This window comes from Caretta caretta, chromosome 3, assembly GCF_965140235.1.
Source record: "Caretta caretta isolate rCarCar2 chromosome 3, rCarCar1.hap1, whole genome shotgun sequence".
Lineage (NCBI taxonomy): Eukaryota > Metazoa > Chordata > Testudines > Cheloniidae > Caretta > Caretta caretta.
In genome coordinates, this window is record NC_134208.1 from 186,925,470 (window position 1) to 186,939,561 (window position 14,092).

General features: G+C 43.2%; 1 protein-coding gene and 1 long non-coding RNA gene across 10 annotated transcripts in view; both read right to left on the reverse strand.

Annotated features, from left to right (window-relative positions):
* CCDC88A (coiled-coil domain containing 88A) overlaps nucleotides 1-14,092 on the reverse strand; it is a 366,404-nt gene that overhangs the window by 325,312 nt on the left and 27,000 nt on the right. The gene's annotated exons all lie outside the window — the stretch shown is intronic.
* Nucleotides 12,773-13,964, reverse strand: LOC125633496 (uncharacterized). Its single transcript, XR_012667490.1, has 2 exons — nucleotides 13,899-13,964; nucleotides 12,773-13,311 (listed from the first exon to the last, which is right to left on the reverse strand). It is a non-coding gene; the product is annotated as an uncharacterized LOC125633496 (long non-coding RNA).

The following is a 14,092-nucleotide window of genomic DNA, read 5'->3' on the forward strand; positions in this document are numbered from 1 at the left end:
TAATCGGAGTAAAAACCCTTCCCTCTGTATTGAGTGGCACCCAGTTGTAGAAGATCTTACAACAAGAATTGAACAAAGTGCTAGTGAGAAGGGTCCCTAAAGAGGGACAGGGAAGAAGGTATGGTAGGAGGGTGGGAGAGAAAGGGGATGGCGCAGCCTGATCTTATGATCTCCAGTACCCATTGATCCATTATTATTGCTGCCCAGCCATGGTAGAATGGGCGCAGGCGGTGGCCAAAACGGTGGCTGGAAGTAGTTGATAGCACCATGTTCCAGGGAAGGTCATTCAGGCCCTCAACCGAAACTTCAAAACTGTTGTTTGGTGGTGGTTGGTTGCGAAGTCAAGGACTGATTTTGAGGGGTCCTGCGTCTTTGTGGGCATTCTTTGCTCCTGTTAGGTTCGAACTGTCATTGTAGGTGGTGGAATGAGGTATCCTTGCCCTTTTGGTACAGTTGGTACTGATGCCTTCTGATAGATGGCATGTATATACCTAAAATGCGCAAAGTGGCCCGTGAGTCCTTCATTGAGTGAAGGACGTCATCCGTTTTTGTGGAAAAGAGTTTCTCCCTATCGAAGGGTAGATACTCAACCTTGAAATGGAGCTCTTTCGGGATAGCGGATGACTGCAACCACAAGGCCTTGCACATTACTATTGTGGTAGCCGTCATTCTCGCTGCTGTATCAGCCACATTCATAGATGCCTGTACTGCTGTTTGGGCGATTAGTTGCCCCTCTGTCATTATGGCTTTGAACTGTAGTAGTTTTTCTTCCGGTAAGTCCTCAAATATTTGCAGCTTACCATGATCGTCAAAATTGTATTTAGCTAAGAGGGCTGAGTAATTGGCAACCCGGAATTGTAGTGCAGCTGACGAGTACACCTTTCAGCCAAAAAAGTCTAAATGTTTATTTCTTTGTCCTGGGGAGTGAGCCAATATTGGGGTTGTTTGCTCTGGCGGCTCGCCGCTTCCACAACTAGGGAATTAGGTTACGGGTGTTAAAAAGGAAGTGCATCCCTTTAGCTGGGATAAAGTATTTTCTGTCTGCTCTTTTGGTGATATGCGGTATTGTCATGTGCGTCTGCCAAATGTTCTCCACCGGTTCCATTATCGCATCATTTATGGGTAGTGCTATATTAGATGATGCCGATTTGCAGCAACTTGTGGTGGTTTTCTTGCACCTCCTTCAGTAGGATGTGTTGGCTGGTGGCTACTCTTTTAAAGAATTGTTTCAGGTCATCCACCGTGGTTGGTGGAGGTGGCATTACTGCTTCATCGGGGAAGAGAATGAGTTGTGGGCCGGTGAAATGCTCTGATGTCTCCCAGCTTGGGGGTGATGGAGGTGATCGGATTTCACCCCGGTTGGAGTTGAGGGTTTGATGTAGTGAGCCTTATACACCCCTCATGGGTCCCAGTGGGGCCATTGCTTAGTAAAGGGCATGGGTGGACAGATCCAGGGCTGCCCACACCATCTCACGACTCTGATGGGTCTTAGTTTTCATTGCTTCCCATGAGGTCTATGTTCCATGGGAGAGGAGTGTTGGGAGGAAAAGCAGCTCCCATGTAAATCCTCCTCCGCATTCATTGGAGATGGGTGGGGGAACAGGTGAAGTGGGTATCTGCTCCGATATTTGGCCCGGAGATTCATTGGTGCGAAGCAGGTGTGATTGTGGCATCAAAGAGACTACAATATCTCTGTGTTGCAGAAACTGTTGCAAACTGTTTCTGTGCTGATGATGCCGTTGTTGTAGATTTGGTTGGTGCCATGATCGATTTGCGTGTAGTCTTGGTCGGGACAGTCAGCGCCGTTCTCGGTCTGTCAGTCGGTGGTGATGACTCTGTCGGTGCCAGTGATGGCGGCATTGCCAATGGTACGTGTCTCTGCACTGTGTCACATACCAGGGTGGTCAGTGCTGTAGAGGAGGAGGCACTGTGGCTTGACTCCATATTGATGCGATGGGGCTCAGCAGAGGTCTGCGAAGGGACGGTGCCAGAGGTGCCCAGAGCCTCAAAGGTGCTAACTCTAGCCAAGCTCAGCAGCAAGGACGGCAACCTCGCAGAGGACGTCTTCTTTTTCTGAGTGTTCCTGTGAGGGGAGGTCACAGCTCACTTCCTAGAAATTTTGGAACACTGAGCACTTTCTTTAGCAGAGGTTTCGCCCAGGAAGCCACCTGCTGACATTGGTTTTGGTCCTGTATCAGTAGGCTGAAGTGACTTTTCCATTAGGATCATTTTGAGGTGAAGGTCTCTGTCGCACTGTGCCCAGGCTTTCAGGTTACTGCAATGGGCACATTTTTGAGGGATATGTGTCTCCAACAAACATCAGACACACATAAAGTGGCTACTGGAGATTGGCATCACCCCATGGAAGGAGTCACATCTTTTAAAGCCAGGAGAACCAGGCATCATAACCGCTAAGAGTTCCCGAGTGGGGAATGGGGAAATAATAAAAAAAGTTGGTTGGGTTTTTTTGGAAAAAGGATATCTAACTAATCTAAACTACATAAGTTAGCAGTAATTAAATAAGTCTTGTTTATTTATTTCTAGATTTAACAAAAAGGTAGCACTTCCACTGAGCTCCGTCTGCAGCCGAAGACAGTTGAGAAGAAACTGAAAGCATTGGGTCCTGCGTGCGCTCGACAAGGCGCCAACGGCACTGCGAAACAACTACTACATATGTGCGCCCGACCAAGCACTGCTACCAAAAACTTCCGATCTCTGGCACAGGGATGCATCGACACCTGAAGTGCTGCACCCACAGGGACAATTGTCTCAGAGTCAAGCAGCAAATTTAGTTCTTTAAATCTTTCCTTCAACCTCCAGATCATGTTTCTTGGTCTTCTCTGAGCTGCCCCTAATTTGTCAATATCTTCCTGGTAATGTGGTGCCCAACCTTGAATAAGATTCAAGCTACAGTCTCACTATCACTGTAGAGAGACTATTGGCTCCGTGGCATAATGCCTCTACATATGCAGCATGCAGCCTAAAATTGCACTGGCCATTTGATTTTTGGGGGGTTTGACATGATTTTTAAACCTCTGAAGTTGGCAATACTGCTCACTACAACCTTCATCATATTTGTATAATGCTTTGAAGATGTGAAGTGTTAAATTAGCATGTAAATCGCTGTTAGTGTGTAAACTAGTGTTCAATTTGTCATATCAGCCTTATGTGCCTCTCCCCACAACACTCACCATGTATTCTCTATGGGGCTGCACAATTACTACAGACTCCTCTCCTTGACATACTGGATTTTATTCCAAAACCTTAGCATTCCTTTAAAAAAAAATATCAAACACTTCCAAACAAACTGTTGAAGTGCTGTCTTCCTGAGTACACAGGTAGCCTGAATTAACAGTTCCAGGAGAGGCATAAATTACCTCATCCATCTCAAGGACATAACTCTAAATTTTTGTTGCAATTTAAATGTCAACGTTGTTAGCTACTTCACTGCTGATCATTTAAGCTGAAACATCCAACTTGTGCTCATTCCACAATTCACAACTGTCTCCTAGACCTTCCACAGAGGCAAGAAGCTCCTTCGCTACCAAAATCTACAGTTTAACCTGACATAATGAAAATTTAGAGACAAAGTAAAAAATAAGCTGAATATGAAAACCACCACCTCACAGGCTACAGTACCGATTATGTTCATTTTTAATATTTAATAAATATCTCCCAATTTTAATTTACTTAACGTTGGCAGTATGTCCAGTATGCCATACTGGAATGCTGCAGAAACCAGGAAGGCCCTTCCTGCAGAAGTGAGGAACAGCATGCAGAAGAATTCAAAGAGCCTTGATGTTAGATCTCGTTTAGCATTACTGCTTTCCAAGTTTCTTCTTGATTGACCATATTTCAGATTAATACACCACATGAAAAACAGCTTATGCTTTTCTAAATTGAAACTCATTTTATTATTTTTTCTAACCTCCGTAGGAATTACTGTATTATTTTTCAATTTTCTTTGAGAAAATTTGCAAACTCTTCAAATACAGTATCCCCCAAAAGTTTAATCAAAGTGACAGTGTCACAATTCCAATTGCAAATTTTTAACTACTATTTAAAAAAATATTTCGCATGAACCTGTAATGTGATCCTTAATGAGGACCACTTCACCACATCAATGTAGCTTCATTCAAGTAGAGGGGTCTACTTATCCATATAATACTTCTGGATTGGGGCCTAAGATTGCTGAAGTAAAAGATTAGAGAACACAACTCCAGTGTCACGATGTAATAACCATGAAGTTGAACCTAATATATTTCAGTGTCTGTGGTACCACATTTGATTAAACTGATTTTTAAAGATATATTAGGCTTTTTCCCCCGATGGTATCACTTCAAGGCAGAGTTAAAGTTGTCTAGGTGCCTCAACTATGCTTTTCCGTACCTTATATGTTTGGTTTCCTTCAAAGTTCAACCTCCAATTTTGAGGATGATATGATGTATAATTAATACACAACAAAGAGAGAACTTCTGCTTTAAAAGTGAAAACCTCATCTCAATTTTAACTGTGGTGCTGCAATAAGCATTTTCATAGTATGCTGAGTAACCTATTTCCAGATCATTAATGAAGAGGTTAAATAAAGCAGGACCTAACACACACCACAACTAAGTACAGTAAATTGTCTTGGTTTACAGTTCTTCGGCTGTTTTCAATCTACATGACAATATTCCTGTTCAAGACAATTTGAATTAATTTTCCAATAAGAATTCATGAGACACTACCAAATATTTTAGTAAACTTGAAATATTACACTTAACATGTTCCCCCCTCATCTACTCACTTTCTAATTCTGTGATAAAGAAGTCAAGCTTTTCTGGAAATATTTTTATTACATAAACCTGTAATGCTTATTGACCATGATTCCATTACCCTTTTAATATGTGTTCCACTATTTTCAGTGCTTGAAAATCCCACTCATCCACAAAGAGTGGAAAACTTAAATAGGAATGTGTGCTGACCACCTGCGGAGCAGCTCCTTCTAGGTGTGGGGAGAGACTAGGACAACGAACAAAGCAGTCTAAATTTATGCTCCTTTTTCATAAAGGTAATAGAAAGGAACGAATAAGGAGCATGTGTGTAGGTGAGCAAGTTGCAGTGGGGGAGGTTTAGATTGGATATTAGGAAAAACTTTTTCACTAAGAGGGTGGTGAAACACTGGAATGCGTTACCTAGGGAGGTGGTAGAATCTCCTTTCTTAGAGGTTTTTAAGGTCAGGCTTGACAAAGCCCTGGCTGGGATGATTTAACTGGGAATTGGTCCTGCTTCGAGCAGGGGGTTGGACTAGATGACCTTCAGGGGTCCCTTCCAACCCTGATATTCTATGATTCTATAAGTGTTCATGAAAAGAGGAGAGAAATTTTGGTGGGGAAAGTAAAAAGGAAAGCAGAAAAGGAGAGAAGGGAAAAGGAAACAACAGACAAAAAATAGCACAGGAAAAGATATACAATGATCTATGATATGGAAGAAAAAGTGGAGTGAACCCAGGGAGCTTGGATAAGAAAAATAACAAAAATATAGTAAATTATTTTAACTTAGGCTTGAAGAAAGACTGGGAGTGGATGGGTCATAACACAAAGTAAAATTGGTTAGTCTCTAAGGTGCCACAAGTACTCCTTTTCTATTTCCCAATGTTTATTCCCTCCTCCCCCTGTTCCTCAGACGTTCTTGTCAACTGCTGGAAATGCCCACCTTGATGATCACTACAAAAGGTTTCCCCTCCCCTGCCGCCGCCCCTCCCCCCCCCGCCCCGCTCTCCTGCTGATAATAACTGAAGTGAGCTGTAGCTCACGAAAGCTCATGCTCAAATAAATTGGTTAGTCTCTAAGGTGCCACAAGTACTCCTTTTCTTTTTGCGAATACAGACTAACACGGCTGTTACTCTGAAACCTGTCACCTGACTGGATCACTCTCGTTACAGTGTGTATGGTAACACCCATTGTTTCATGTTCTCTGTGTATATAAATCTCCCCACTGTATTTTCCACTACATGCATCCGATAAAGTGAGCTGTAGCTCATGAAAGCTTATGCTCAAATCAATTTGTTAGTCTCTAAGGTGCCACAAGTACTCCTTTTCTTTTTGCAGATACAGACTAACACGGCTGCTACTCTGAAACCAACAGTAAATTATATACATGAAATAGGTAAAAGACTGACAATGCTACAATTACAGCAGCTGCATACAACAGTTTCATGCCTTAAAATTACAGGAGAGTATGACTGGATCAGTATACTTTAACCTGGCTAGTACAGTCTGTGAGGTTAACAAATGTCAAGCAGATTTTTCACACACTGACAGATTTACTAGTGATAGAAATTAGCTGCCAAGACCACTCACTTTCTTTTTTGAAAATATTACAATTGCTTTTCTTCAATTTTCTGATACTTTCCCCAGTTATCCATGATTTTTCAAAAATAACTGTCAGTACTACAGTAAGTTTGTTAGCTAATTCACTTAATATTCCAGGATAACTATCATTCAGACATGCTACATGTTCAAATTTTCCATGCATTTATTCACCTATTCTTTGTACAAATAACTATTGATAGTAACACTATTACTAACAGAACAGACCACAATCTGGCCACAGGAGTTCAAAATTTCATGCAATAACAAAGGAATTTATTTCCCCCTAGCCCATACACCTCCTGACGAACCACAGAGGAATGTTCTTATGGTGGTGCTATTATTGTACATAGCACTCAGAAGGAGCAGAGTGAAAACAATATCTTCATTATATATTTCATTCTCTTGCTGCAAATGCTGTTAAGAAATTAGTATATCCAGGAGCCACAAGCATGATCCTTTGTAAAGAGAAAAATATCTACACAAAAATGGTAAGGTAAAACAGGTATCCTGCAAATCGCAAATCCCCTTCTCCAACCAAAAAAGGGGAACAGACAGACTTAGAAGGGTAAGAAAAGACTTGCAGAAAATAAACGTAGGGAGACTGACAGAAGTGAAGATAGTGGAGAAGGAGAAATCCATAAAATCTAAAAGTGAGAGAGAAATAAACTTAAAAGTAAAAAGAGGAAAGGGGGGGGAAATAAAATAATTTCTTAATTTTAGGGGTGACAGTTGTATTCAAAAGAAACTCAAATACAATAGAAGGATAAACTAGAATCCAAAACTTAAAAACAGACAAAATAAAACCTCCTTTTACCATTTTGGAATTCTCGTCTATTTGGAAGTCCTTCTTTGAAAGAGAGACAAAAATTGCTTGTAGGAATTTAATTTCACATCAACTTAAACAGCTGTCTTCCAGCTATGACCAGCATAGAACATGAAAACAACTTTCCTATTGTTCTGTTTCAATCTGACTGCCACATGTGCTGCTTTCTGTAATATACAAACATGTATTGTTAACTACAGTATGTTAAAACAAAACAAATGTTCTGTCAACAATACTAAATAATCACTACCAATTCTCTACAATAAGCTCTCACACAACATATTTTCAGGCTACTTCAACCAACTGTAAGCTGTATTTAATTTTTACATAGCTATTTTACTAAAAGTTTTCTTGCCAAATTTAAAGCTTGTTTATTTTGCATTCCAAAATTTGATACACAGGCTGTTTAAGATTATATTCTAAGATGTACTTATCTATAAACAACTCCGTAGTAAAATAATTTAGTTTCTATGTATACAAAAAAGAAATTGAGAGTTTTAAAGCAAAACCAAATGATATGGAGGGGGGACACAGATAATTTCAGACTGAAATTTAGATTTGTTTTTATAAAAAAGTCTTACAAAACCTAATATTCGTCCAACTTGTGCTCAAGAACCCTTCTTTAAAATTTAATATCTTGCTAACTATCAGTTGGTCTCAAGTATTTCTTGAGTAAAAATTACTGAGAGGTTGAATTGGATCATTTCTAGTAGCACCTGACCTCTTCCATTATTTTTGTCGATTCCAGTCACAGTCTAGACCTGGAGACGGCAAAGAGATGGCACTCACAGCACTGATGAATGATCTCCCGGCAATGAATGGAGGTCAAACATCCCTGCTAATACTGCCTGACTTAAGAAAGGCATTCAAACACAGTTGACCATAAGGTGATGCTGACCTATTTATGGGACTTGAAAGGAGTAAATAAAATCGCCCTAAAGGTGATCTGCAAAGGAAAAAAAATAACTAGTGGGAATATGACATCACTGAAACCCTGTAAAACTGAGATATGGAGGGATTTTTAGTCAGATTTTAAAATTTTGTTTTTATCATCTATTAAACTCAACTACTGGCAAGTATTTGTGAAAAAAATCTTTGCAAATGATTTGACAACTATGACTACTTCATTTCTTCAGTCATCCAAGACCTCCAGTAAAAAACAAACAAAAAAAACCCCCAGGACCTGATATTTCTAATGTAAAAATAGAAAAACTTTTTTAAAAAAATCAAATATCTCTTTTAAATAATAAAGGAGGATAAAAGGGTGACATTGTGACAGAGTGTATTATCCATCTGGGTCCCAAGGCGGGCAGGAAAGCAACTTGAACAGAAAGCTATGGATTTCCAGTCCAAGCAGGCAGATGTTAGTCATCATTGCCAGGAAACAGCTAAAGCCTATTAAGGTATGTCTACACTGCAATTAAACACCCAGGGCTGGTCCATGTCAGCGGACCTGGGGTTGAGGGCTCTGGCTAAGGGGCTGTTTAACAGTGGTGTAGACATTCGGGCTCAGACTAGACTATTTCAATATGTACAACCCAGTGACAACATTGAAAGTCACCAAGAAACTATATTTAGTACAGCATGCAACAGCTTTATTTCTTAATGTGGAGAACCAATACCCATATCGCATCACACCAGTGATTTGCAGTCTTTTATTAATTTTCAGTACAGTTCCAGGTCACATTCAAGGTCCTGCTCTGCATCTTCAACATATTAAATGGACTAGAACGCTGCTTTCTCTTAGGCCATCTTTTCCTTTGACCTCAATGTGACAACTGCACTCTTTCAGGATGCTTTGAGTGTTGGAGCCCATATTTTAAATGTGAAGGCTGACAGCTACACAGATAAAGAGAAGAATCCCCTCTCACCTGCAAAAGTGTTCTGATTACACATAGTAGGGAAAGAATGCTTGAATCTCCAGAATGGGTATAAAGTGTTTACTAGCTGAAACTGTCTGGATAACCAAGACAAACTAAACTGCACACAAATTCAAAACAAAAGGAAATACAGTGAAATCAGAGAATCAAGGGTGACGGAGAAAAACAGAGGTCAAAAGAAATGCGCAGAATAAATATAATTTTGTTTCATTCAGCTTTTTGTAAAATAACTTTAAAAGAAGTTTATAAAACGAACTAGACTGTTAAGCTATGGGGAGTATCTTTACCGTCTCTTTCCAAACTCTCATCTTCTTCTGCCTATTATCTCTACTCCCCTACAATGTATACAATGCAAGGACAGTAGATATATAGCAACAAAGAGTTCAGTAAAGACTAATTATTCACTGAAGTGATGGTGTAGTGTACTTTACCTCTTTTTTTACTAATACAATTTAAGAAAGTATATATTTTACTCACCAAGAAGGGATGGCTCATTAAACACATATTTGGGAGATCAACATTTAAAACAGTTAATACCACTAGAATTTTTAGATAATCTTGTTCAAGATCACATCCTCCTTGAATGAACTGAAAAACTAACTCTGACTTTCTTTGTTCTCTTAGGGCATGTCTACACTACGGAATAAGGTCGAATTTATAGAAGTCGTTTTTTTAGAAATCGGTTTTATATATTCGAGTGTGTGTGTCCCCACAGAAAATGCTCTAAGTGCATTAAGTGCATTAACTCGGCGGAGTGCTTCCACAGTACCGAGGCTAGAGTCGACTTCCGGAGCATTGCACTGTGGATAGCTATCCCACACTTCCCGCAGTCTCCGCTGCCCATTGGAATTCTGGGTTGAGATCCCAATGCCTGATGGGGCTAAAACATTGTCGTGGGTGGTTCTGGGTACATATCGTCAGGCCCCCCTTCCCTCCCTCCCTCCGTGAAAGCAAGGGCAGACAATCGTTTCGCGCCTTTTTTCCTGAGTTACCTGTGCAGATGCCATACCACGGCAAGCATGGAGCCCGCTCAGGTAACCGTCACCGTATGTCTCCTGGGTGCTGGCAGACGCGGTACGGCATTGCTACACAGTAGCAGCAACCCATTGTCTTGTGGCAGCAGATGGTACAGTACGACTGGTAGCCATCCTCGTCATGTCCGAGGTGCTCCTGGCCACGTCGGCTGGGAGCGCCTGGGCAGACATGGGCGCAGGGACTAAATTTGGAGTGACTTGACCAGGTCATTCTCTTTAGTCCTGCAGTCAGTCCTATTGAACTGTCTTATGGTGAGCAGGCAGGCAATACGGATTGCTAGCAGTCCTATTGCATCATCCTCTGCCGGGCAGGCAAGAGATGAGGATGGCTAGCAGTCCTACTGCACCATCTTCTGCTGAGCAGCCATGAGATGTGGATGGCATGCAGTCCTTCTGCACCGTCTGCTGCCAGCCAAAGATGTAAAAGATAGATGGAGTGGATCAAAACAAGAAATAGACCAGATTTGTTTTGTACTCATTTGCCTACTCCCCCGTCTAGGGGACTCATTCCTCTAGGTCACACTGCAGTCACTCACAGAGAAGGTGTAAAAAGAAAAGGAGTACTTGTGGCACCTTAGAGACTAACCAATTTATTTGAGCATGAGCTTTCGTGAGCCACAGCTCACTTCATCAGATGTGTACCGTGGAAACTGCGAATACAGACTAACACGGCTGTTCCTCTGAAACCTGTCATTATGCAAGGCACTGCATTTAGCCGTATGGAGTGGAAATCTATCTGGCAGTTTCCACGGTACACATCTGATGAAGTGAGCTGTGGCTCACGAAAGCTCATGCTCAAATAAATTGGTTAGTCTCTAAGGTGCCACAAGTACTCCTTTTCTTTTTGCGAATACAGACTAACACGGCTGTTCCTCTGAAACCTGTCAGAGAAGGTGCAGTGAGGTAAATCTAGCCATGTATCAATCAGAGGCCAGGCTAACCTCCTTGTTCCAATAAGAACAATAACTTAGGTGCACCATTTCTTATTCGAACCCTCCGTGAAGTCCTGCCTGAAATACTCCTTGATGTAAAGCCACCCCCTTTGTTGATTTTAGCTCCCTGAAGCCAACCCTGTAAGCCGTGTCCTCAGTCGCCCCTCCCTCCGTCAGAGCAATGGCAGACAATCGTTCCACGCCTTTTTTCTGTGCGGACGCCATACCAAGGCAAGCATGGAGGCCGCTCAGCTCACTTTGGCAATTAGGAGCACATTAAACACCACACGCATTATCCAGCAGTATATGCAGCACCAGAACCTGGCAAAGCGATACCGGGCGAGGAGGCGACGTCAGCGCAGTCACGTGAGTGATCAGGACATGGACACAGATTTCTCTGAAAGCATGGGCCCTGCCAATGCATGCATCATGGTGCTAATGGGGCAGGTTCATGCTGTGGAACACCGATTCTGGGCTCAAGAAACAAGCACAGACTGGTGGGACCGCATAGTGTTGCAGGTCTGGGACGATTCCCAGTGGCTGCAACACTTTCGCACGCGTAAGGGCACTTTCATGGAACTTTGTGACTTGCTTTCCCCTGCCCTGAAGCGCATGAATACCAAGATGAGAGCAGCCCTCACAGTTGAGAAGCGAGTGGCGATAGCCCTTTGGAAGCTTGCAACGCCAGACAGCTACCGGTCAGTTGGGAATCAATTTGGAGTGGGCAAATCTACTGTTGGGGCTGCTGTGATGCAAGTAGCCCACGCAATCAAAGATCTGCTGATATCAAGGGTAGTGACCCTGGGAAATGTGCAGGTCATAGTGGATGGCTTTGCTGCAATGGGATTCCCTAACTGTGGTGGGGCCATAGACGGAACCCATATCCCTATCTCGGCACCGGAGCACCAAGCCGCCAAGTACATAAACCGCAAGGGGTACTTTTCAATAGTGCTGCAAGCTCTGGTGGATCACAAGGGACGTTTCACCAACATCAACGTGGGATGGCAGGGAAAGGTACATGACGCTCGCATCTTCAGGAACTCTGGTCTGTTTCAAAAGCTGCAGGAAGGGACTTTATTCCCAGACCAGAAAATAACTGTTGAGGATGTTGAAATGCCTATATGTATCCTTGGGGACCCAGCCTACCCCTTAATGCCATGGCTCATGAAGCCGTACACAGGCAGCCTGGACAGTAGTCAGGAGCTGTTCAACTACAGGCTGAGCAAGTGCAGAATGGTGGTAGAATGTGCATTTGAACGTTTAAAGGCGCGCTGGCGCAGTTCACTTAGACCTCAGCGAAACCAATATTCCCACTGTTATTACTGCTTGCTGTGTGCTCCACAATATCTGTGAGAGTAAGGGGGAGACATTTATGGCAGGGTGGGAGGTTGAGGCAAATCGCCTGGCTGCTGGTTACGTGCAGCCAGACACCAGGGCAGTTAGAAGAGCACAGGAGGGCGCGGTACACATCAGAGAAGCTTTGAAAACCAGTTTCATGACTGGCCAGGCTACGGTGTGAAAGTTCTGTTTGTTTCTCCTTGATGAAACCCCTCGCCCCTTGGTTCACTCTACTTCCCTGTAAGCTAACCACCCTCCCCTCCTCCCTTCGATCACCGCTTGCAGAGGCAATAAAGTCATTGTTGCTTCACATTCATGCATTCTTTATTCATTCATCACACAAATAGGGGGATGACTACCAAGGTAGACCAGGAGGGGTGGTGGAGGAGGGAAGGAAAATGCCACACAGCACTTTAAAAGTTTACAACTTTAAAATTTATTGAATGCCAGCCTTCTGTTTTTTGGGCAATCCTCTGTGGCGGAGTGGCTGGTTGGCCGGTGGCCCACCCACCGCGTTCTTGGGAGTCTGGGTGTGGAGGCTATGGAACTTGAGGAGGAGGGCGGTTGGTTACACAGGGGCTGCAGTGGCAGTCTGTGCTCCAGCTGCCTTTGCTGCAGCTCAACCATACACTGGAGCATACTGGTTTGCTCCTCCAGAAGCCTCAGCATTGAATCTTGCCTCCTCTCATCACGCTGCCGCCACATTTGAGCTTCAGCCCTGTCTTCAGCCCACCACTTACTCTCTTCAGCCCGCCACCTCTCCTCCTGGTCATTTCGTGCTTTCCTGCACTCTGATATTATTTGCCTCCACGCATTCGTCTGTGCTCTGTCAGTGTGGGAGGACAGCATGAGCTCGGAGAACATTTCATCTCGAGTGCATTTTTTTTTTCTTTCTAAGCTTCACTAGCCTCTGGGAAGGAGAAAATCCTGTGATCATTGAAACACATGCAGCTGGTGGAGAAAAAAAAAGGACAGCGGTGTTTAAAAAGACACATTTTATAAAACAGTGGCTACACTCTTTCAGGGTAAACCTTGCTGTTAACATTACATACATAGCACACGTGCTTTCGTTACAAGGTCGCATTTTGCCTCCTCCCACCACGTGGCTACCCCCTCAACCCTCCCCCCTCCCTGTGGCTAACAGTGGGGAACATTTCTGTTTAGCCACAGGCAAACAGCCCAGCAGGAATCGGCTCCTCTGAGTGTCCCCTGAAGAAAAGCACTCTATTTCAACCAGGTGACCATGAATGATATCTCACTCTCCTGAGGATAACACAGAGAGATAAAGAACGGATGTTGTTTGAACGCCAGCAAACATACACTGCAATGCTTTGTTGTACAATGATTCCCGAGTATGTGTTACTGGCCTGGAGTGGTAAAGTGTCCTACCATGAAGGACGCAATAAGGCTGCCCTCCCCAGAAACCTTTTGCAAAGGCTTTGGGAGTACATCCAGGAGAGCCGCGAATGCCAGGGCAAAGTAATCCTTCCACATGCTTGCTTTTAAACCATGTATAGTATTTTAAAAGGTACACTCACCAGAGGTCCCTTCTCCGCCTGCTGGGTCCAGGAGGCAGCCTTGGATGGGTTCGGGGGGTACTGGCTCTAGGTCCAGGGTGAGAAACAGTTCCTGGCTGTTGGGAAAACCGGTTTCTCCGCTTGCTTGCTGTGAGTTATCTACAACCTCATCATCATCTTCTTCATCCCCAAAACCTGCTTCCGTATTGCCTCCA